We start from the raw sequence: 25,250 nt of genomic DNA on the forward strand, positions 1-25,250 counted from the left end.
CTGGTGAGACTGGATGAGCTAGCTCTGGATTCATTTGCTTGTAAGTGGAGAAAGAGGCCACGTGAGGGTGCACAGTGACTCCCTTTTTCTGGAAGAAGCATGAAATCCTCTAGGAATGAGATTAGCAGGCTTTCCCACAGAACTGTACTTGTTTTAAAAAACAAAACCAAAAACAGTCAAGCAAACCACTATCAAAAACTTTGGTCTCTGTTTCATGGGGTAGCAGTCCCTGTCTAGCATGTGACCTGGAGAAGATATAGTCTAGGAGAGTGCACTGACCATCACACGTACCACAGTCTTACTTGTGCACAAAAACAACCGAATATCTTTCATTGCTGTGTCAGAGCAGCTCTCCTCAAACTTGAAGGTGCATGGAATCTCCTGGGGATGTCATTAAAATGCAGAGGCAGGTCTCCCAGGTCTGGGATGTGTCTCCCATTGCTGGGAAGATAACCTAAGTAAACATTTTATATCCTACCAACTGAACTTGGTAACCGTCAGATGATAAGTTCTCAAAGATAAATAGACAGGAAGGTGGGCTAAACTCCATTTTCAGCTAGGGTTCAACCAGACAGCTGCTAGCCCTCAAGGAAAATGACAGTTCTAAAATTCTTGATGGCAGTTATGAAGAATGTACCAATTAGATTAGATCACTTAAAAGTGTAGTTAGGCCCTGGATGGTGTGGCTCTGTTGGCTGGGTGTCATCCCACAAAGCAAAAGGTCACTGGTTCAATTCTCAGTCAGGGAACATGCCTGGGTTGTGGATTCCGTCCCCGGTTGGGGCACATGCAGCGTGCAGGAGGCAACCGATTGATGTTTTTCTCTCACATCGATGTTTCTCTCCGTCTCTTTCTCCCTCCCTTCCAGTCTCTCTAGAATCAATAAAAGAAAAAAAGAAAGTACAGTTATAAGGCAACGGCTTCTAGATAAAATAAACAGAATGAAAAACCTATTTTTAAAATATTGATAAAAGAAAATAAAAGGAAAATTACAGGACTTGCCCCAGCAGGGTGGAAATCTTTAGATGATTATTTTTGAGGTTTTGCATTCCTTTGTCCACCATTACACTTAAGTTGAACTTTAGTCATCTGCCACTTAGTATTGTTATCAGTATGTTCTTGTTGTGTGTGTGTTTTCCAGATAAGTTGAAGCCTTCCCCTGCCATAAGGCTGATGCTATTACAGTGTCAAAGAAAGTGTCAGAAATGTGTTTACCACATGGGATATACCTTCCACAGTCTCTATAGATAGAGCACCCAGTTTACTGAGCAAATCGCATGAGCCTTGCAGACTTCTTGGAATTCTCACTGACTGTATTACTCTCAATGATCGGGTAAGATCAAGATAACTAACAGATAAACTGGAATCAAGCAGAAAAAAAATATCTTAATTACATGGGGCTGAAAGAGCTGATGGAGATTATTTACAATTTTTGACTTTTGTTTGAAACATTGCTGGCTCTCTGATTTTTTTTGTTTTTAAGTCATAAGGAAAAATGTGCCTCTCTGAAGCCAGCTGTTATTTAGAGTGTGTGGCATATTATACCCTTGTAAGAATGCTTGAAACATTTATATTTTTCTCCCTACTGAATTCCTCCTGAATCTGGGAGCTCTTAGTGAGTAAGTAGTCTTATTTTCATGGCAATATTATAATCTGTGTAAGTTAGTAAGACTCTATTCTCCTTATAAGAGAACACAGTTGGGAACTGGTTACATTACCAAGGCTCTGACTGGAATGTCACTTTTCAGAGAGACATGCCAAACACAGCTATGACCCCACAACTTTAAGAAAATAAGGTTGACTTATGGAAGCCAATGAAGGCCCCTGGAGAAAAAAACAGGCCTGGCACCTTCCTCACAGGGTTCCCTGGCAAATAAAGAGTGCAGGAATCTCAGGATACCTGGGGGTCCTCAAGAGGAGATGAACTCTCCCAAATGTATAAAATATTGCAGGCAAAGCCTGATGGCAAGTCCTTGCCTTGGCTTTTCTCACCTTGAGAGGGCTTTTTAAATTCAATCTAAAGATTCCTTATGCAAAATTCCAGCAAAGAAGATTTAAAAGAGTTTACAAGTTTAATTATTAATCTTGATGGTCTTATACAGAGGGTCAGGCCAAATTCATTGAAACTAAATTTATTTAGCAAATAAATTAGTCTTAATTTGGCTATCTTAGGTAAAAATGAGGGTGATTTTAGAGAGAAAAGTCATGTTTCGGTAATACACCTCTGTGGAAATCAGATTCCAGTGCTGTTTATTGTCTTTTGAGGTTTTGTTTTTATCTGAAAACTGGACTGGATTTTGAACTCTTCTAGTTTCCTCCAATATGTGGCTATGACTCTGCAAACTACCTTTGCCCATTTTTCTCCCACTACTTTGACTAGAATCATTGAGAACTAAAACTGCCCTTCTCCCAAGATGTACAAACTAAAACAGGATGACTTCAAACAAATCACAACAGCTCATATTTGAGAAGCCCTGTGTCTGTTGCAGAGAGATCCCCAGAGACATTCACACTGAAAACCAGGAACGTTTAACAGGCTGTCGGGGCTGCTTTCACTCTACCTGAAGATGCCTGGAGTCCAACATTAGAAACCTTTTTGACTGGCTGCCTTCTTTACTTGGCACGTGAATTATTTTGAGCTGAAGAAAATTGAGACCCTGCAAGATTACAAGAAACTTGTACCTCTGTCTTAAAGATTAAATTAGTGGCCTTGCCCATAGTCAGAGTAATTATCAGAAATAATCTTTTTATAACCATCTATCTATAGGGCAGCACAAACTGCCAACCACCGAACAGCTGCTCTTATTATTTATTGTCTTATAATCACCTCCCCTCTCTCTGGAGCCCACCTCACCTCATCATGAGTTCAGAATGTCACTTATACCTCATCCTCCCTCTCTGTCTCTGAACCTCTCATGTATGTGGGTTCCCATGCATATGTGTACAATAGAAAATTTGGTTATTTTCTATTGTTAATCTGACTCATGTAGATCTCATTACTATACCATGAGAAATAGAGGGAAGTTTTTCCTCCCCAACACAATGATATAATATGTGATCTATGAAACATTTGGGACAGCCGGCTTCTCTGGGTCAGGCTTGGATTAAGGTATAGACTATGGTCATGATGTTAATAGGTACCATGAGTGCAGTGACATTTCCTAACCCATGGCTAGGTTCAGAGACAGAGAGGGAGGATGAGGTATAAGTGACATTCTGAACTCAAGATGAGGTGAGATGCCTGGGCTCCAGAGAGAGGGGAGGTAATTATAAGACAATAATAAGAGCAGCTGTTCGGTGGTTGGCAGTTTGTGCTGCCCTATAGATAGATGGTTATAAAAAGATTATTTCTGATAATTACTCTGACTATGGGCAAGGCCACTAATTTAATCTTTAAGACAGAGGTACAAGTTTCTTGTAATCTTGCAGGGTCTCAATTTTCTTCAGCTCAAAATAATTCACGTGCCAAGTAAAGAAGGCAGCCAGTCAAAAAGGTTTCTAATGTTGGACCATGGCTAGGGGATCTCGTCTGTGTTCTCTATTTTATTCTAGCTCCCTATGGACTGTGCGTAAGTGGGGCAAGGAGGAGCCTGGGATGGGAAACCAGATGTTTCTAATTTTAGGATGATCACCAGTTGGACAAAAGATCTGCTAGATGACACTATAGAATCAAGATTCAAAACAACAGGTGAGCATTTATGAGACAGTCTCTACTAGAAATATTGAAAACCATCACTAGAATAAGGCCACGTATTTATTTGGCATTTACAATATTAAACTCAGTGGTCTGCATGGAGGACCGCACTGATGCCTGACCATTGCCATGCCCCTCCTTTAACAGATGAGAAAGCACTTTCAGAGACGTGGCACAACTTGTATAGGGCCACACACTTCATGGAGCCCAAACGCAAAATCAAGAGCCTTTGCTATCTGCTAAAGATAAAGAATGTGTGACATGTAGAGACAAGACTAGGTGTGTCCTTCCAGAGCAAGATAGTAGGGACACAACGCTGAAGTTCACCCAGTGCTTATCATGGGCAGATGCTCTTCCGAATGCTTCGCACAGCTTTCCACAAACCAGGTAAAAGGAGGTCCTTTCTGTCTCCCATCTCAGTCCCTGGGGGCTCCACATCAGTGGCTTCTCTGGTCCATCGGGGACCCAGGAGCAGTAGTTCTGTCTCCCACATGTGGCTGCTGAGGCCATCTTGATTGGCGGGAAGGTGGAAAAGAGTTGGGTACTCAGGGCCCAGCGCTCCCTCTTATGCAAGTGAGGAAGAAGTTGCTTAGGTCACATGCCCTCTTGGTTCACACATGTTTCTTTGAAGAAACAAAGGCACTGGCCACACATGGGGCTGGCCGGTGTCATCTCAGAAGAAACAAAGGCAGGTTTTGCTGGCCAGCCCCACTTCAGGTCATCCTTTCATTTGATCTTTGCAACGGTCCTAACTGTTTGACAGATGCTGAGACTGAGGCAGAGAGATGAAGTATTTTGCCAAAAGCCACAAGGTCAGTCCAGCCAGGATTTAACCAGATGATGAAGGCAGAGCCCAGGCACCATGCAGCTGGCCACGCGTTGGAACATACGTAATGGTGATGACAACAGGCCGTCGGTGAAACCTCCTCTTGTGACCCAGGCGTTTCGGTCAAGCTGGCTTCCTGGCATTCTGTTCCACTCTAATAATCTTCAAGTGTGTGGAAGTCACACACCAAACTTCAACTTCTCTGTCATGGGTGACCTGCTGTTAAAGTGTTTAGGAATTAATTGAAGTGGAGTTATTGTTGCCTCATTAACAATTCACTACACACTGACCAGCAGGGTCTGCTGAGTTACAGATAACTTTCCTTCACAGGCCCTACTGCCACAAACTTATAGCTATTCATTCAATGGGTTTTCCACAGAGGGTCTGTTTTCACCAGAACACACCTTTTAACACATTGAATGAATGGCTATAAGTTTAGATGGAACATTTGCAAGAGTTTCCCAGAGGTACTGGTGTGTATCAAGTTTCGCACAGGGCGGCTGTTCTCAAAGCACTTGGTCTCAGGAACCCTTTGCAAGGAAAGCTACTAGGTATTTACCAAATTAAGCATTTAAATGAACAAACAGTTAATACTATGTATTAATTCGTTTAAAAAGAATAACCCATTGCATTTTAGATAAATAACATGTTTATGAAAACCAACTTTATTTTTCCAAAAGATGTAGTGAGAAGAGTGCCTATCTTACATGTTTATGAATGCCTCGAATGTCCTGTTCAGTGAGCTGGGCTCTCACCTCCGCTTCTGCCTTTGCTGTGTGGTGAAACTTTGTGTCACATAGTCTCCTGGACACGGTACTGGACGTTCATGAAATAAAGAGAGAAAAAAAGAGAAACAACATCCTGGAATTATGAAGAGCATTATATGTATGATCACTTTGAATCTTCCCTGACAAAAGAGCTTGGCGCTCTTTTAGGACAACCCTTTTTAGATGAGAAGGTCTGGACTCAGAGCACTAACGTCATACAGCTCGGAGCAGGAAGCTGACTCAGGCCAGGGTCTGCCTTGGGGCTCTTCACTGTGGCTCTGTTCTGTGCCTGCTGCAGAGACAAAGCCCCCCCCCCCCCCCCGGTCTAGGAAAACCATGACTTTGGGAGCAGGGAATGAACCAAAAACAGAAAAAGAAAAGGAGAAAAAATGTAGGGTTTTTTTCTTATTGAAGCTATCATAAAGAGAAAGAATAAAATTTGAGATTCTCAGTGGCAACCAAATGCAAAGCAGGCAGTCCTGGTTAATGCAGGGATTCATTTCTGGAAGGAGGAAGGTGTCAACGCTGACGGGAGCACTTTCCATGGGCCAGGTGCTTTCCTGCCCCTCTCTCTGAATCCTCATTCAATTCCCTGCAACGTTTGTGTAGAGGACACTGAACGCTCAGAGAGGCTGCCAATTTGCTCCAGGTCTCAAGGTTACTAAGTCAAAAAATGTGTCTTGTTTTACTCAAACTGGGTTCAATCCTACACTTCCCTGTTGGGAAGCTTGGCTGCTTCGTGGTTTGGGGTTTGCTCTTTTTAGTTGTTACAAATAAATGCCAGCATTTTTATGTTGTGGATGAGTGAAGGTGTGTTTTTAAATGACTATAGAAAATTCAGTAGGAATCACAAATTCCTGTAGAGCTCAGTCCTCCATTAACTTGCTAGAGTGGCTCACAGAACTCAGAGAAACATTTCACTCACTAGATCTCTGGTTTACTCTGAAAGGATGTAACTCAGGAATGGCCAGATGGGAGAGATGTTGGGCAAGGTATGGGAAAAGAACTTGGAGTTTCCATGTTCTTCCTGGAGTCTCATTCTCCCCAAAACCCTGGGTGTTCACCAACCAGAAGCTCTCAGAGCCCTGTGTTTCGGGGGTGTTTGCAGAGGTTTCATTAGTTGTTATAGATTAAATAATTGGCCAGTGGTGATTGATTGTGTCTCTGGCGCCTCTTCCCATCCTCTAGGTTGGGGGTGGGACTGCGACCCCTACCCCTGGAATCACCTGGTTGGCTCTCCTGGCAACAAGCCCCCATCCTTAGGTGAAGTCCAAGCAACACTTTATAACAAAACAAAAGACACCTTGATCACTTCTCCTCTTACATAAAGCAGTACCTCTCCTGTGTTCCACGTGTGCTGGTTCCTGGAACAGGCCATTGTCCTGACCTGGTTGAGACTGTTGGGCATCTTCCTGTACCTGGGACTAGTCATGCACCAGTACCCTGTCCACCCTGCCCTGTTCTGTGTAATTATTTGACACCTATGAAGTGGTGTGGAGGATAGCCACTTCACTTTGCAGCACCCAACATGTGCTTGTAAGCTTCACTTAATAAACCCTTTTTGATTGCCAGACTAGAGTGGCAGTTTCATTCTTGGGTCTTTGCCTGCCCTCTGCTATGGAGGCAGGTTTCCCTTGGGTCTGCATGTACTGACAGGACTCCTGTGAGCAAGGCTGTGATGAGCATTTGTACTCCACTCTTTGTAGGAACATATGTTTTCATTTCTCCTGATGAACACCCAAGAGTGGAATTGCAGGGCCATTGGATAGGTATATGTTAACTTTATGAGAAACATCCAAAAGCTTCCCCCAAAAGGTTGCACATCATTTTCTCCTAATTTTTACAGCATCAATGAGGGGTCAAGAGCTGGACAAGTAAAGAAGCCATTAGAGGTAACAAGTCAGTGTCAGTGGGCCATATCTGGTCCTTACAGATTAGTAATCAAGAGACATTATACAAAATTCTGGACTTCCCCCCTGATTGGAACCGTGTAATCGCTGTCCCCTTCAGCTGGACGTTCTGCTCTCCAGTCGACTGCAGCCCTGTCTGGCCTGCCTCATTCATCTACATGCCTCCTGTGTGGGCACTGTGGTCCTAAAACTTGACTGCTGTCCCTTAGATACACCTCAAGGGCGTAGGGCTAGACCCCAGGCTGGTGAAACCATGCACATCTTGCGGCATTCCTCTGGAGGCAGATCACAGCATCAGGCCAGCTGTTTCCTGGCCGCCTGTCCCCCTTCTGTCCATCTTCAGGTCCCATTCCCCTCCATGACCAGGCAGGCCCCCATTCGTGCTGGAGTCCTGGCAGGCTACCCTCCGCTAGTGGACATACTTCTAAGCCACCCTTTCCCCACTCTCCACTGCTCCTGTAGAACTCTGAGTTCAAATTCTGGATCTGTCACTTACTGGCTTGGTGATCTTGGGCAAGTTTTCTCATCAGTAAAAGGGAGATAATAATAGGGCTTGTCTTAGAGAGTGATTGGAAAGACCAAGTGAACAGAGACACAGGAAACATTAGAACAGAAAGGGTGTATATTCAGTCACTGTTCCTGAATTTCTCCGTCCCAGGGGCTGCAGCCCCAGGCTCAGGCAGGCCCCGTGGAGCAGCGGTGTGCAGCCGGTCAGATCTGTGGCCACGTCTCTGCTTCAGCCGAGAGCCATCCTGTGGCTGTGTGGGCCCTGTATGGACACATCTTAGACTATTGCATCCAACTGGGAAATCCAGAGTCTTGTTTAAAGTCTCTTGTTCTGCAAATGCCATTTAAAAAAAAAAGTCTTGAGTACTCTGAATGTCCCATAAAAGCCTTCCTCTGTCCCAGCCTGTTCCAGTGTCGGGGCCACACCTGGGCCCCTGGCTCTGGCTTGGTCACTCCTGACAGCTGCTCAGGACTCCAGACGCCTGTCTTTCCTCAGGCTTGTTGTGGCCAGCACACGGAAAAGGGCTGAACAAAGAGAGGTCACTGTGACTGCCGTGGAGGCAGTTGGGCTGCACTGAAGAGCTCTCCTAGGACTTTCCTCTGTCCCCTGCCTGCCTGCCCCCCTCAGCATCTGTCCTCCCCCTTCCTCCAGCTGTCCCAAGCCTGCCTATCCCAGAATGGAGGCGGACCAGTAGAAAAGTGGATGATGAAGCTGAGTAGTGCCCTTCACCTCTCCGGCCCTGGCCCCTCATCAGGTAAAGGCTCCAGGGAGGCTACGGGTAGAGCCAGGGCTTGCCACCTTCCCACAGGGGCAGGTTTGAGTTCCAGTTCAAGGGTTTGAGCTGGACCCATCGTCTCCTCTGTCCCTGGAAAGATCATTCTCACTTTTTCTAATCTCAGCCTGGAATTTGGAGTTTGACCTGCAAGAAGATTCTCTGGACAAGCAGTAGGCAGTGCAGGAGGAAGGGCCGCCACTGTCCTCCTCAGCTCTGGCTGCAAGGGAGAGGATCCCAGGTGTCCCCTTTGTCACTGCCTCTCTGCCTCATTCCGCTGCAGAAGCTACCAACAGGCACCAGAGTAGGTGGGCCCTGCATCCACAGAAAGGTAAGACACCCCCTCCAATGCCCATTTTGCAAACTGGACGAGCTGGGCTGGGATCAGGCACAGAGCCTGCAGGAAAACCTGCAGCTGAGAGCCGCAGGGTGCAGGGTGTGTAGCTCCTCTCCTCGGGGAAGTCTTATCAACAACAGGCAGAAGGAGTGCATCTGGAGGGGTGGGCACAGCCAGTGTCAGCAGGTGTGTGGGTCTCACTTTTCCCACTTACCTTGTCACTGGCCACTCGTTGAGCCTCAGGTTCCTTATCTGTTAAAAAAGGTGAACTTCAGCCCAGCTCAGTCCACAGGTGCAGAGGACCCAAAGAGAAAAGGCAGGTGAAAATATCTATATAACAATAAAATGCTATGGCTACTGTGCTGCATCTGCTATCAACCACAAGCAAAAGGAGTCTCCACTGGTATATGCTGGGTACATGTGCAGGGTGACTTGTCCTGGGCCTGTTCTAACTGGCACAGTTACCCTGTGAGGGCACAGCCCCCTGAATCACAGACAGAACCTGAAGGCCATTAAGAAACTGGCCCTAGGTTGCACAGAGTGGTGGCAAAGCTGAGGCGCAACTCCCATGGCTGAACTTACCCACAATACCTATGCCCAGTGGCTTCTGCTGGGTGGTTCCGGGCAGTAGCTGGGAGAGGATCCCTCAGCCAAAAGGCATCCTAGGGATGTATCTTGGGGGAGTGGGGTGCTAGACATGCCAGGGTACATGGCAACAGCTCTGAAAAGTCCACAGTTGCTTGTTTCACAAATGTTTGCTGAGTGCCTGCCATTACAGAACAAAATTCAACTGAGTCCATTTTCAGATTGGCTTCATTAACTCATTCATAAATTGGGCAGCATCCCATCAGGCCACTAGAAGGGTACTTTGACAGGTTGTACAAAATGGGAGGTATATATAGCAGAAAGAGGGCAGGGTTAAGAAGTTAAAAAGTGGACCATTTCAGGCAGGCACCACGTCCCTTAGGCAGGGGAAAGCCAGCAGTCAAATCAGGCAGATGAACTCACTAGTGCTAACCAGGAAATTCCAGACCGATTGGATTAAAATTCCACTCCCAGGAGAGGCTGAAACTGCAAGCAGGCTCATTGTGGTTTTGCTTTGGTGATGTGGCTGAGCAAAAGTGACTTCATTTGAGCTTGTTGTTTCCCTTTTTAACCCTGCTTTGGAGACACAGTATAAGTCATCACTTACCATGCAGTTAGGACAGGCACTAATGAGAGAGTCATACAAGTGAAATGTCATGCTTGATTCAGCATCGACGAGAAGTCATGTCTGAGGACAAATCATTTAAGGACAAAATTTGGGTTGAGGTTAACAGAAGGCTCTTTGGGGAGTTAACAGTAGGGTAACATCTGAAGGATGAGCAGGAGTTCATCAAGCCAAGAGTGTAGGGGACAACATTTCAGGCAGAGGGAAGAGAAAGGCAAAGACCCCGAGGTATGAAATAGTACTCAGGTGATATAAAGAAGGCCCATGTGAGATGGGCAGGGCCACTACAGAGCAGGCACAAAAGTGTTTCAAGGAAGAAAATGATCTGATCTGATGTATGTTCAAGTATATTTCTGGCTTCCTTGTGAGGGGTGAATTAGAAGGAAGCAAGAGTGGCCCTGGGTGGTGTAGCTCAGTGGATTGAGTGCCAGCTTGTGAACCAAAAGAACCAAAAGAGAGCAAGAGTAGTGTCAGGGAGACAAGACAGGGGGTTCCCACTCTGAGTGGCTTGGATGAAAGTTAGAGAAGTCAAGGTGAGGGATAATGAATAGATTCAAGCTATATTTTGGAAGCAGAATAAGATGAGATTAAAGGTCAATAGAGTCTGGGAGGTGAGAAAGAAGCATTCTAAAGTCTTCGATGGTATGTTTGTGAATGATGGCATCTTGGTGCTTTAGCATAGTGGCTGGTACAGAGTAGATGCTCATAGACAATCTAATAAATGAATGAACAAAGGAATGAATGAATGAATGAATGACTTAAGGATGACTCCTGGTTTTCTTGTGAGAAAGAAGCTGGGTGAGTGAAGTCACCTTTAGTGAGGTGGGAGGACTAGCAGCTGCTGACCATCACAGTCTCCAATTTGGACTATTTAAGTTTGCCATGCCAACTGGGCATCCACTAAGATGGACAGACAGGTCTGGGGCTCACAAGGTGCTCTCATGACTTGTTCCCTCTAGGAATCATGAAACTAGGTCATCAATGGAGGAACAAGGAGAGTAGAGGAGAACACTCACTGGGTCCCCTGCACTCACATGTGATACCACTATCTGTGAACCGTTTGGGGAGAGCTGCCCTGCCATGCCTGCAGTATCTTTCCTAAATACCAGAGCTGTGGCTCTTCCTAACAAGCTGGGGTTGGTGCTCTCTTCTTCAACCAAAAGTTCCTGAAGCTGTCCACTTAGCCTTTTTTTAAAGACTGTCGCTGATGAACCCCATAGTGTAACTGGTCAAACTGGCCAGAGGTGGAACTTCAGTCCCTCCCCTCTGCAGTTCCAGGCCCTGACAACCCACTCTGCCTTACAAAATAGACCCACTCCCTCTTGTTGGACTGCCTCCACACCAGCCTTGCTGCATACCCCAGAATTGAGCCAATCAAAGGTAGGTAGTTACCTCCACTGAAGGTGCCACAGGAGAATGGCTGGAAAGGGCGTGAGTGGCTGGGGTCTGGGAAAGCAGCCCTTGTTATCACCTCATAATTTTCCCTGCCAAGTGTTCATGTGCAAAGCAGTGGCTATGAGCTCAAGGGGTATGCTTGGGGGGGGGCACCTAGGATCAGTTATTTATTAGTAGTGTGACCTTGAACCCAGGACCCAGCTTTGTTTTCCACAATTGTCCAATGGGGTTGATCAGAGTTGACGTCTCAGGAGTGCTGTGTGCTTCAGATGAGACGCACACCCATAGGTGGCTAGGGTCTTCCTGACCACAATGTCCATGTTTTTTTAAAGGGTTTTATAAGGACAGAGACAAGCCAAGTATTCTGGACTTAATCACATTATGTAATGAATGAGCTTAATGCTTTTAACCAACCTGTGACATAGATCTGATTATTGTGCCCATGTTACACATGAGAAAAAACAGCCACAGAGAGATTATTGGCCCAAAGATCATGGAGCTAATAAGAGGCAGAGGTGGGATTTAACCAGGCAGTGTCTTTCTAACAGCCTAACACTTTGTCATGACACAGCTGTTTCCAGGAGAGTTTTTTGCCTGCAATTGAAATCTGTAATTTGATGATCACTGTCATCTTCACCCAACACAGGGCCTTTCTCTGGGTTCTCAGTCTGTCTCTCCCTCCCTCTCCCATTCTCTGTCCCTGCTGATGTGTTTGATGTTCGGCAGCTATGCCCAATCCTAGCCAAATAATTTATAGTTTTGCATCTTTGAAGTATTGAGTAGACACAGGTAGTTTTATGCTATAAATCTTGTTTGTTTCTTTTACTTTCATCATCAAATGTTTCAGATGCACAAAAGTTATAAAAAATAATGTACACCCCACCAGTGCATGCACAAACAGGAGTGAATGCTCCCCAACCCCACCTGTCCATTCAGTCCCCAGTCTTTTCCTCAGCTAGACTGTGGAAAATTTCCACATCTGCAATGCAGATTATGTAACTGGCCAAAAGGAAGAGGGCAAATGGCCATTCCTGTGGCCCAGCTCCCTTTTGTTCTTTGGCCCATGGGTGACCACAAGTGCAGGGTGTTCTGGCAAACAAAGCCGTTGTTATGAGGCCTGCTTTTCCTGACTCTGGTTAACCCTGCCCTGCCATCCAGAGAGAACCCCTCACAGGAGGTGAAGCAGGAGCCCACCCCTGGCGTGGCCCTCCTGGGACAGTTCAAGGGGCAAAGTGTACTAGAGTTATTCTATTAAGTGGGTCTGGATACACAGGGTGCTGCATGGGGCCAGATTCACTTTGCTCACCTCTTTGTCCTCCTTGTCTAGCACAGAGCCTGGCACATAGCTGGTGCCTAATAAATGTTCACAGTAAACAAACAGAGAAAGGAAGCAAGAGATTGAAGTCAAAAAGAGAAAGAAGGAGAGAAGGGCAGGAGGAAGGGACCAAAGGAAGACAGAGGTGCCAGTATTGGATAATACAATGAGCTTCTGCTTGGGACCTGGGTTTAAATCCCACATAGGGCACTTACTGTGCCTGAGAAGCAAGTGGCACAGCCATGGCCTGAGCCCAGTTCACTTCCACCTCTTTGTACCTTGTTTCCCACCTGCAGGATGGAAGTGTAACATGTTTACCTCGCCAGCTGGTGAGGATAAAACCATCAATATAGTCAACTCCATGACTGGCACTTGGGTAAAGGTGCTCATGGATTTGCTGAAGAAGGGGCACCTAAGGGCTACCCTGTGAGTTTGCAACTGAGGCAGCACCGCTTGGGTTCTGTGGTCTCTCTGGTCTGTGCTCCTAATCCCACGATGAAAATGCAGCCAGGCCCTCCTGGCCCTGGCAGGGCTCCAGGTCCTGGGGTGCAAGAAGAGCTTCAAGTGGTACCAGCCCCGAGTGGTGATGAATGACTTGTTTGTTTACACCCCTCTCAGTGCCAGGCAGGCCAGGGCCTGGAAAGGGCAGCTGATTTGAGGGGCTGGGGACAGGGGAGGGCTGGCTCACCAGTCAACCCGCTGCCCCTCCTCCCTCCTTTCTCCCCTTTAGACCTGTTGGGTTGTAGAACAATCTATCTCAGTCCCCAATTAAGCTGCTTCCTAAGCCTCTTGTTCTCATCTTTGGAAGCAGCAGGTCGAAATGTTTGAAATTTTGGGCTCTAAGTCAGACAGATCTGACACTTGTCAGCCACAGACACAGTTTCCTTGCTTACAAAGTGAAGAAATAAGAACACAACCTATGTAACAGGGGCTTTACCCTTGCGACTACCTTGAAGGACCATCTAGACTCCCACCCTGAGTCTCCAGATCTGTCTTTCCTGGTTAGACCTTCCACTCCCTGGCGAGAAAGCTAGGGAGATTCAACTTCCACCCTCCCTTCCCACTTTCTCCCTTAAAGGTCTTGGGTTCAATCCAAGCTCAGGTGATCTGGGTTGGAATTTGAGCTTCTGCTCTGTACTCCTGCCGGAGAGCCAGATAACTGTCTGAGCTGGCTTTGCCCAACACTTCTCTTCCCTCCTTCTCCCTCCTTCTCCCTCCCTCCCTTCCATCAATGCTGTGGATCAAGGCTTGCTCGGGTCTTTGACTCTGTGGAGAGGACCGCCGTGTCCAGGTCTGAGAAGCTGTGGGCATCCTCCCAACAGAACAAGAGTAAGGCCCAGCCCCAGGGAGAGAAGTTCAAAGTGTCAATGTCCTGACACTTTGAATAGTCATGTCACTGAGCACTTCCCTAAGGTGTCTTTTCTAAGTGAACATCCAGCCTCTTGCAGGCCTCTGGGTTCTCAACATGGGGGACACTGATGGTTGTCAGTGCTATTGGCATCTACGGGTAGAGACCAGGATGCTGCTAAACACCCTACCAGGCAGCCCTGTATAACAAAGAATTACCAGGTCCCAGATGTTAATAGTGTGGGAGACGAGGAACTCTACTTCAAGAATGAGAAAAATCTTACACAGGCAACTAGGCCTTCAGTCTTTGGGCAGTTCTGATGGGAAGCAGGAAATAGTGTCTCCATGCTCCCTCCACTCACGTACTCTGTCGATTAGTCACCTGTCATAACTAAATATCCTTCCTACCTACCTTCTTGCTTCCAGTTAAGCCTCCTATCACCTAATCACACCGCTTCCTTGTCCAAAATCCTTCAGTGCTGCTTCCTGAACTTAGAGCAGGTATGGAATAGTGTGTTACTTTTCCCCCCACAGAGATGTTTTAAAAATTTATGGGACACTTGGTTGTCACAATAACTTGGGGATACTACTGGCATTTATTGTGTCGATGCCAGAGAAACTAGACACCCTGAAATGCATAGAACTGCCCCATGAACAAAGACCTTCTGATGTACCACCAGACATTCATGTGGATTGAAAACACTCCTAGAACTATCTGAAGCCAGGATCTATCTTTAGTTTACATAAAACACAATACGTTGGGGTATTTTTAATGTAAAGATGTGCATGCTTTATGCTCTCACATTGTGTCAAACGTTTTTCAGAGGTCTCTGTCTTAAACTCAGAGCCCGGTGTTCATGCAATTGCTTGGTTCCTTATAACATTTAAAATCACACAGCACTTTTACACAGTACACATCTGTTGTAATATATGAGTCTCTCTTCTGGTGTTTTTAGATTCACTCTTTATTCTGCACTTCTGGAGAATAAAGGCTTTTGCATTTCTTATTCCTCTTAAATGCACCACTCCTTCAGTGTCATTGAAAGCATCTGGCTGCACCTTTGAGTCTTTCAGTGGAGTCAGACAGTTTCATGTTGCATCCTAATCACTTTATCATAAATGGCTTTCCTTTTATTTCTCAGAAAATGTTTCTTGGAGTTCTATGAGCCATTCTAGCAAATTAATTAAACCCAAGGATAATGTGTCATTGAAACCTCAAATCCATAGCCAGTCAGTCAGAAGCACAGGTAACAACCTGGACTTGCAAGTGGGATCTGAATGCATATGTCTGTTGGAGGGGGTGAAACAATCTTATAGGTCTGCACCTTTAACCTGATGAACCGATGCTCTCTCTGGGTAGATAGTGTCACAGCTGAGCTGAATTCTTGGACATCTTCCTGGTGCCTGAGAACTGTGTGTTGGTGTAGGTGTTGGGGACCACTGTGTGTGGTATTGGAGACTGTAGCCCTGCCCAAGCAAGGCCTTCAAAGAGGCCTGTAAGTCTTGACCAGAACACCAGGAATAGAGGAGGCAGTCATGACCCAATTCCAGCACTGAGGGTTCCCATGGGAATCAGGCCTGAAGAATACATTGTATCCTTTGAAGTTTGCTTTGCTTTGTATAGCCCTGTTGATATAAACTAGATGTTTAAGTTTAAAGCATAAGGAGTGAACTCCTTATCTGATGAACCACAACTTAATGACCAACTGGTGTCAGCATGTCTAACAGACCCTGACCTGAGGCAGATCTCTGTGTTCCTTCGATTGTTATCTATAGATAATACCTGTTTTCTATCACTGTAGATTATTGACCTTGAAGAGCTATGCACGTATGCTTTGTTCCCTTGCACATACTGATCTCAATAAAAGCCATTTCGGAGAAGGGTTCCCTCTAATTCTCCATTAGAGGGAATCACCACCACCTTTTCCGCCAGATAGATAGTGTCTGGGAGGACTAAGTTCATTCATGACAGGGAGAACTCCGCGGGACAGGGTTCCCCTCATGTAGGGGGGAAACTCCCCTAACATTTGGACCTCAGAACCTTTCTTAAGGGGTATTACAAAGTACTTGTTATAAAAATGGGGGGTGATATCTGATAGGATGGGAACCACTGACATTAAAGGGCTGGTATAATTGCTTTCATGTCTGACCAACCTCACTGCTCATCTCCCCCTTTCCAATCTTAATACTCAGACAAGAATCTGGTGGTGTTTTTAAACAGGTCATGCTTATTCACACCTCATTGTCTGCAGGTGCTGTTGTCTCGTCCTGGAATGCTCCCCGCCCCCACCCATTCACACAGGACCACCTAGTCATGCATCAAAATCTGGTTTAGATGCTGCTGTTTGAATTCCTTCATGTAAAATTAGGTGGTCCTTGCCTCACTCCACCTTGTAGAAAATAATAATAATTATTATAATAGTAGTAGCAGCAGTAGTAGTAGTAGCAGTAGTAGTGCTACAATTTATTGAGAGCAGCTGTGGAAATCGCTGTGCTCAACACTTCACAGGTAAGTGTAGTTCACAGCAATCTATAAACTATCAACTTTTATTGTTCCATTTTTCAGATGGGAAAGCTAAATGTTAGAGAAAGTAAGAAATTTTTCCAAGTTATCAGGATTGGTCAGTGGTGGAAATGACTGTGTGGCTCCTAAGCTGGATTCCTTGACATATAAATGCCTATGCATCTCCATTAGTATAGTGGAGATAATACTAATCATCACAGGGTGTGGTTATTATCTGTAAGTGGGTTTGTTTCATTACTGAGCTGCACAACATGGAGGGCAGGGACTGAATCTTTTTGTTACGTAGTAGCTAATTATTAATTAGGAAGGACACAGAAGGAATTGGACATTATTGAGCATAATCAACCCGGAAACATAAACCTGTTTACTTCACTAGGAAGATAGCTATAGCTTCACACACTCCAGGGGATCACAGCATTGCCCATGAAGGATTAACACTTTTCTTTTCCCCCATCTAGTACTGGATTGTTGGGGCAAACATTGGGAAGTAAGCACATGCACAATAGAAGTCAGAATGGTGCAGGGGAGGTGCTTGACTATAAAGGCTTGTCAGTCTAACCTGGAAGAGGGCTAATGGGTGGACCCATCAGAAGCCCACCAAAACCCTGGCTGGTATGGCTCAGTTGGTTGGAGTGCCATCCCATACACCAAAAAGCTGCAGGTTTAATTCCTGGTCAGGGCACATGCCTGCATTGTGGATTCCATTCCTGGTCAGGGAGTCTATGAGAAGAAACCAATCAATGTTTTGTTTTGTTTTGTTTTCCTCTATTTCTCTCTAAAAGCAATCCTGAAAAAAATACCTTCAGGTGAGAGTAAAAAAAATTTTTTCTTCTTTAAAGAAGCCCACAAGGCAATTTGGGGAACTAGTCGCTCCACACGCAGTGTGTCTGGGCGGGTGCCTAAGGGCACCTAGGCCAACATTCAGCACCCAGAAAGCTCCCTCCCTAGGATTTTTGGGCCGGGGACCTGCGAAGTGGTCCAACCAGAGGGGAGCAGAGAGTCACAATCAACTTGAAAATATGAAAAGACCAGAGCTGGACCCATAGAAGAGGCCTCCCAATAGTAGAGTCAGAGAGACAAATTGCACATTGTTGTAGGAGAGAAGCCACAAGTTGCTGCATATCTGAGTAGGTGGAAGCAGAGAACAACAGGATAACCAAAAGAGGCTGCACCATTGATATTCACAGGCATTCCACCACAAAAGTTCATACCATAAACCTAGGGTGTCAAAACAGATTAATCTAAGAAGCTGAGGCTAACAAGAAGAGTCTCACAAACAATGGGAAGACAAAGAAACAATCCCCAAATGAAAGGAAAGGAGGAATCCTCAGAAAGAATGTTAGATGAAAAAGAGGCAAGTCAACTATCAGATACTGAATTCAAAGCACTGGTGATCAGGAAGTTCAAAGAGCTCACAATCAGCTACCAGAAACTACAGGGAAGCTACAATGATCTCACTGTGAACTATATCAACATGAAAAAGGAAATGGAAATTATTAGCAAGGGCCAAGAGGAAATGAAGAATACAATTTCTGAATTAAAAAGCACAGTGGAAAGCATTAAAAATAGGGTGGATGAAACAGAAGATCGGATTAGTGAATTGGAGGACAAAGTAGAAAGCATCTCACAGAAAGAACAGGAAAGGGAAAAGAGGCTCAGAAAGAATGAAGAGAGATTAAGAGAAATGCAAGACAATATGAAACGTAATAATATCCGAATAATAGGAATACCAGAAGGAGAAGAAGAAGAACAAGGGATAGAAAACATATTTGAAAGAGTAATGAGAGAAAATTTCCCTAATTTGACAAAAGAAAAAGTCACACAAATCCAGGAATCACACAGAGTCCCATTCAAGAGGAACCCAAAGAGGCCCACTTCAAGACACATCATCATTAAAATGGCAAAATTCCAAGACAAAGAGAGAATCTTAAAGGCAGCAAGGGAGAAAAAAGAAATAACATACAAGGGCGTCCCAATAAGGTTAGCCACTGACTTCTCAATGGAAACACTCCAAGCAAGAAGAGAATGGCAAGAAATATTCCAAGTAATGAGAAACAGAGGCCTACAACCAAGGCTACTTTACCCAGCAAGGCTCTCAATCAAGATAGAAGGCCAAATAAAGAGCTTCCGAGACAAAAGAAGTCTAAAAGAATTTGCTGCCACCAAGCCAGCTCTACAAGAAATACTAAAAGGTCTGCTTTAAGGAAAGGAAGGAAAAGAGACAGACAGAGAGGAACACAGGTACAAAAATGGCAATGAATAAGTACCTATCAATAATAACCTTAAATGTAAATGGATTAAATGCTCCAATCAAAAGACACAGAATAGCTCAATGGATAAAAAAGTATGACCCACACATATGCTGCCTACAAGAGACCCACCTCAGGACAAAAAACCATCACAGACTAAAAGTGAAAGGATGGAAACAAATTTTCCAAGCAAATGGACAAGAAAAAAAAGCTGGGGTAGCAATTCTCATATCAGACAAAATAGACTTCAAAAAAAGAGCCATAAAGAGTGACCCAGAAGGTCATTTCATAATACTCAAGGGAAGAATCCACCAAGAAGACATTAACATCAGAAATATATATGCACCCAACATAGGAGCACCAAAATATATAAGGAAAATCTTAGAGGAATTCAAGAAAGATATAGACAGCAACACAATTATAGTGGGGGATTTTAACACCTCACTATCAAAAATAGACAGATCTTCCAAACAAAATATCAACAAAGACATTGCGGCATTAAACAACACCCTTGATGAAATGGACCTGACTGATATATACAGAGCTCTTCACCCCAAAGAAGCTAAATACACATTCTTTTCAAATGCACATGGAACATTCTCAAAGATAGACCACATGATAGGGCACAAAACAAGCCTCAACAAATTCAAGAATATTGAAATCATACCAAGCATTTTCTCTGACCATAAGGGACTGAAACTGGAAACCAACCCCAAAGGAAAAAACCCAAAACACCCAAAATCATGGAGACTGAACAGTATGCTATTAAACAATGAATGGGTCAAGAATGAAATTAGGTAAGAAATCAAAAAGTTTCTGGAAACAAATGAAAATGATCTCACAACAACCCAAAACTTATGGGATACAGACAAGGCAGTCCTGAGAGGGAAGTTTATAGCAATACAGGCCTACCTAAAAAAAAAAACAGAAACATTTCAAACAAATGACCTTACTCTACGCCTGCAAGAACTCGAGGAACAACAACAAAAACAGCCCAAAGCAAGTAGAAGGAAGGAAATAACTAAGATCAGAGCAGAACTAAATGACATAGAGACTAAAAGTACAATTCTAAAGATCAATGAATCCAGGAGTTGGTTCTTTGAAAAAAAATAAACAAAATAGACAAGCCTTTAAGTAGGCTCATCAAGAAAAGAAGGGAACGGACACAAATAAACACAATCAGAAATGAAAGAGGAGAGATTACAACTGATACCACAGAAATAGAAAGGATTGTAAGAAATTACTATGAAGAACTGTATGCCAAGAAATTTGAGAACCTAGGGGAAATGGACACATTTCTAGAAAAATATAATCTCCCAAAACTCAATGAAAAAGAAGTAGAACACCTGAATAGACCAATAACAGCAAAAGAAATTGAAGCAGTAATCAAAAAACTCCCATCACACAAAAGCCCCGGGCCAGATGGATTCACAGGAGAATTCTATAAAGCATTTAAGGAAGAGCTAACCCCCATTCTTCACAGACTATTCCAAAAAATCCAAAAGGATGGAAAACTCCCAAACTCCTTTTATGAAGCCAGCATCATCCTAATTCCAAAACCAGATAGAGATACAACAAAGAAAGAAAACTTCAGGCCAGTATAGCTGATGGACATAGACACTAAAATCCTCAACAAAATATTGGCAAATAGCATTCAACAATATATCCAAAAGATTATACACCCTGACCAAGTGGGATTCATCCCAGGGATGCAAGGATGGTTCAACATTCGCAAAACAGTAAATGTAATTCATCACATAAACAAAAGCAAAGACAAAAACCACATGATCATATCAATAGATGCAGAAAAAGCTTTCGATAAGGTACAACACCCATTTATGATAAAAACACTCAGCAAAATGGGAATAGAGGGAACATTCCTCAATATAATAAAGGCCATATATGAGAGACCTACAGCCAATATCATACTCAATGGGCAAAAACTAAAAGCTTTTCCACTAAGATCAGGAACAAGACAAGGATGTCCACTTTCACCACTTCTATTCAATATAGTATTAGAAGTTTTGGCCACAGCGATCAGGCAGGAAAAGGAAATAAAAGGCATCCAAATAGGAAAGGAGGAAACAAAACTGTCACTGTTTGCAGATGACATGATAGTGTACATGGAAAATCCTATAGACTCTACCCAAAAACTGCTCAAACTAATTAATGAATTTGGCAAAACAGCAGGATACAAAGTCAATATCCAGAAATCAAAGGCATTTTTGTATACTAACAATGAATCAGCAGAAGCAGAAATCAAGGAAAAAATCCCATTCGATATAGCAAAAAGAAAAATAAAATATCTGGGAATAAACCTAACCAAAGAGGTAAAAGACTTGTATGCAGAAAACTACACAGCACTGAAGAAAGAAATCAGGGAAGACACAAACAAATGGAAACATATACCGTGTTCATGGATTGGAAGAATTAACATCATCAAAATGTCCATACTACCCAAAGCAATATACAGATTCAATGCAAATACCTATTAAAGTACCAATGGCATATTTCACAGACATAGAACAAACACTTCAAAAACTTATGTGAAACCATAAACGACCCCGAATAGCAGCTGCAATTTTGAGAAAGAAGAACAAAGTAGGAGGGATCACAATACCTGATATCAAACTGTATTACAAAGCCACTGTAATCAAAACAGCCTGGTACTGGTATAAAAACAGGCACATAGACCAATGGAACAGAACAGAGAGCCCAGAAATCAACCCAACCCTCTACAGTCAATTAATATTCGACAAAGGGGGCAGTAACATAAAATGGAGTAAAGATAGCCTCTTCAGCAAATGGTGTTGGGAGAACTGGACAGCTACATGCAAAAAAAATGAAACTTGAGCACCAACTTACACCATACACCAAAATAAATTCAAGGTGGATAAAAGACTTAAATATAAGCCACGACACCATTAAAGTCCTAGAGGAGAACATTGGCAAGAAAATCTCAGATATTCCACGCAGCAACATTTTTACGGATATGTCCCCTAGAGCAAGGAATATAAAGGAAAGAATAAACAAATGGGATCTCATCAAAATAAAAAGCTTCTGCATGGCTAAAGAAAACAGTATTAAATTAGCAAGACAACCAACTGTATGGGAAAACATATTTGCCAATGATACCTCAGACAAAGGTTTAATCTCCAAAATATACAAAGAACTTACACGACTCCACTCTAGGAAGACATCGAACCCAATTAAAAAATGGGAAAAGGACTTGAACAGACACTTCTCTAAAGAGGATATACAGAATATCCAGAGACACATGAAGAGATGCTCAATATCGCTAGCTATCAGAGAGATGCAAATTAAAACCACAATGAGACACCACTTTACACCAGTCAGGATGGCTATAATAGACAAAGCAACAAACAACAAATGTTGGAGAGGGTGTGGGGAAAAGGGGACCTTAGTTCACTGTTGGTGGGATTGCAGACTGGTACAACCATGATGGAAAACAGTATGGAATTTTCTCAGAAAAATAAAAATTGACCTGCCTTTTGACCCAGCAATTCCACTGCTAGGATTATACCCCAAGAATCCTAAAACATCAATTTCAAAGAACCTATGCACCACAATGTTCATAGCAGCACAATTTACAATAGCCAAGAGTTGGAAGCAACCTAGGTGCCCATCAGTAAATGAATGGATCAAAAAATTGTGGTACATATACACAATGGAATTCTATGCAGCAGAGAGAAAGAAGGAGCTACTACCTTTTGCAACAACATGGATGGAACTGGAAAGCATTATGCTGAGTGAAATAGGCCAGGCATTGAAGGACAAATACCATATGATCTCACCTTTGACAAGAAGCTAAAGAATAAAACAAACAAGCAAACAGAATAAAAACAAAGACGCTGAAATAGAGAACAAGTGGGCAGCGACCAGAGGGGAGAGGGAAAGGAACTTAAGGGGAAAAAGGGGGAGGGATTTTGAGGAACAAGTATGAAAGACAGAGAGATGAGGACTGGGGGGGGGGGGGGTGAATGGGAGGGAGGGGGGAGACCGGGCGGGGGGGTGGGATGGGATGGGAGAAATAGATTAAAAAAAAAATGTACTTGAAAAGTAACTAAATAAAATTTAATATTAAAAAATAAATAAATAAAAAAACCACAACTGATTGTATTAAGATTGCCAAGTTTAAAGTCAAAATACATAGTTCAATTGAAAAAAAAAAAGAAGCCCACAAAAGCTGGGGAGTTGATTGGTTATTTTGAAAAAGCTCCTGGTCCTTCTCAAGATAATAGAATTCCAGGAGAACAAAGAAGCTCATTCTCTCTCTCTCTTTCTCTCCTGAGAACCCATGCTTGCCCCATGTGCTTGTGCATTCTTTCTCTATAACCATGTGGCCCAAGCTGACTACAAACTGCAGGCTCCACGTGGGAGCCTGGGTACCACAACACAGCAGTGGATTGCAGCCAGAAACACAAGCTAAGCTACATGGATGGGAACTGAGACCACTAAACAGACACCAGTGGGCTCCAAAATACTATGCTTTTACACAGAACCTCTGGATACTAACCTTTGTTCTTGCCTTGCTGAGGACACGCTTGGACTTTTTCCACCCTGGGTTGGATGGAGATGAGATACAGGGGAAGTCTTCTACTTCAATAAACCTTACCACATTACAGTCTCCCATGCAGGAGTCTGTGGAATGCTTTTCTCATGATCTAGTGAAAGAACCCCACTTCCACCAGCAATGTTTCCATTCCTAGAACCCTGAAGGCTGACACTCTGAGTTGAATTACATCTTAACACAGGAATAAGTCGGTTCCTAAATCATACATAGTAAAAAATCACCCTTGGGAAGTTCACTAGTTTCTAATTGCTGCTGTAACAAATTACCACTTAGTGGCTTAAAACAGCATGTTTATTTCCAAGGCAGCTGCCAAAGGTAGCAGAGGGGTGGGGCCTGGTGTTCTATGGCAGAGGCCCTCTCCTGGGCCACTGGTGGCTGTTGTAGCCAAGTGGATACTACTGGGTCAGAAGGTGATGGTCATGCTCTGTGAGGTCATCAACATTTCTGGCAATATCTACAGACACAAGTTGAAGTACCTGGTCATCCTCTGCAAGTGGATGAATATCAACCTATCCTTTGGACCCTACTGCTTCCAGGACTCCGGCAGCATCTTTTGCCAGTAGGAGGCAGCACATGCCCAACAAGACCAAGCAAGGCCAGGCCACCTCCAACCACCTCAAAGTGTTCGATGGGATACTGCCACCCTATGTCAAGAAAAAGTGAACAGTGGTTTCTGTGGTTGTCAATGTTGGGTGTCTCTAAAGCCTACACATAAGTTTGCCTCCCTAGGGTGCCTAGCCCATGAGGTTGGCTGAAAGTACCAGGCAGTCACAGCCACTCTGGAGAAGAGGAAGGACAGGCCAAGATCTATCACCGGGAGAGAAAACAGCTCATGAGGTTATGGAAATGGGCTGAAAAGACATGGAGAACAAAATTGACAGATACACAGAGGCCCTAAAGATGCCTGGACTTCCAGTCTGAGCTCTATAAACCCAACTGTTAATTCTTTCTGCTTGGCCTTTCCTGTCCTTCCTCTATCTCTCCCTAGGAAGTGGGGACCTCTGGGTGTGGTTGTTCTGGGGCCCCTGGCACGCTAAGCCTTAGAAGCTGGGAACACAGAAGAGACCTTAGTCACTGCTATTTGAGAAAGGCATTTTAAAAGTTTAAGTGGCTCTAAGAGCTGTATAGCACAGTTTCCTGTGACCTATTCATTCATAAGAGTTTTAGGAAATCAACAATTGGAACAGCTAGTTCCATTTCAATATTTACAAATAAGCTAGAAAACTCAAGTTTAAACTTCCCACATGGTCAGATACTATACTTTGCAGCTGAGTGAGCCTGGTGTGGTACAAGGTATTTACAGATACTGAGACTGGGATGGTTAGCCTGGGGTCACAGGCGTTGCCCTGTGCCTCACTTGGACCTTGTGTGATTAGGAACAAATAAATTACTTTTAAAGGAAACAACAGCACAAGTTTATTACCTTACAATTCTGAAGGTCATGCATTTTCATTGAGTCTTAGAGGGCTAAAATCCAGGTAACAGCAGGTCTGGATTTCTTCCGCATGTTTTAGTAATTTGCTTTTTCTAGCTTCTGGAAGCCACCTGCATTTCTGGGCTCATGGCTCTATTATTCTATCTTTAAAGCCAGCAACATTGGGCTTTCTCACACTGTCATCTTTGATTTCCTTGTCCAATTTTAAGGACCCCTTATATTGCATTAGTCCCACTCAAATAATTAGAATATTCTCGCTGTTTTAAGAAGAGCTGATTAGCGACCTGAAAATCTGCAAATTTTATTGTCCTTTTCCATGCAACTGAACTTATTCACAGGTTCTGGGGTTTAGGATATAAAGCACCTT

General features: G+C 43.8%; 1 protein-coding gene and 1 pseudogene across 1 annotated transcript in view; both read left to right on the plus strand.

Annotated features, from left to right (window-relative positions):
• The first annotated feature begins 8,621 nt into the window (after positions 1-8,621).
• Positions 8,622-25,250, plus strand: part of SLC5A11 (solute carrier family 5 member 11) — a 63,053-nt gene continuing 46,424 nt past the window's right edge. Inside the window, exon 1 of the mRNA XM_037127429.2 lies at positions 8,622-8,808. The gene's annotated coding sequence lies outside the window, so the exon portion shown is untranslated. The remainder of the gene's footprint in view (positions 8,809-25,250) is intronic.
• Positions 10,789-24,369, plus strand: LOC119035910 (60S ribosomal protein L13a-like; annotated as a pseudogene).

The sequence above is a fragment of the Artibeus jamaicensis genome, unplaced genomic scaffold, assembly GCF_021234435.1.
Source record: "Artibeus jamaicensis isolate MK-2021 breed Jamaican fruit bat unplaced genomic scaffold, CSHL_Jam_final contig_700, whole genome shotgun sequence".
NCBI classification, from domain to species: Eukaryota; Metazoa; Chordata; class Mammalia; order Chiroptera; family Phyllostomidae; genus Artibeus; species Artibeus jamaicensis.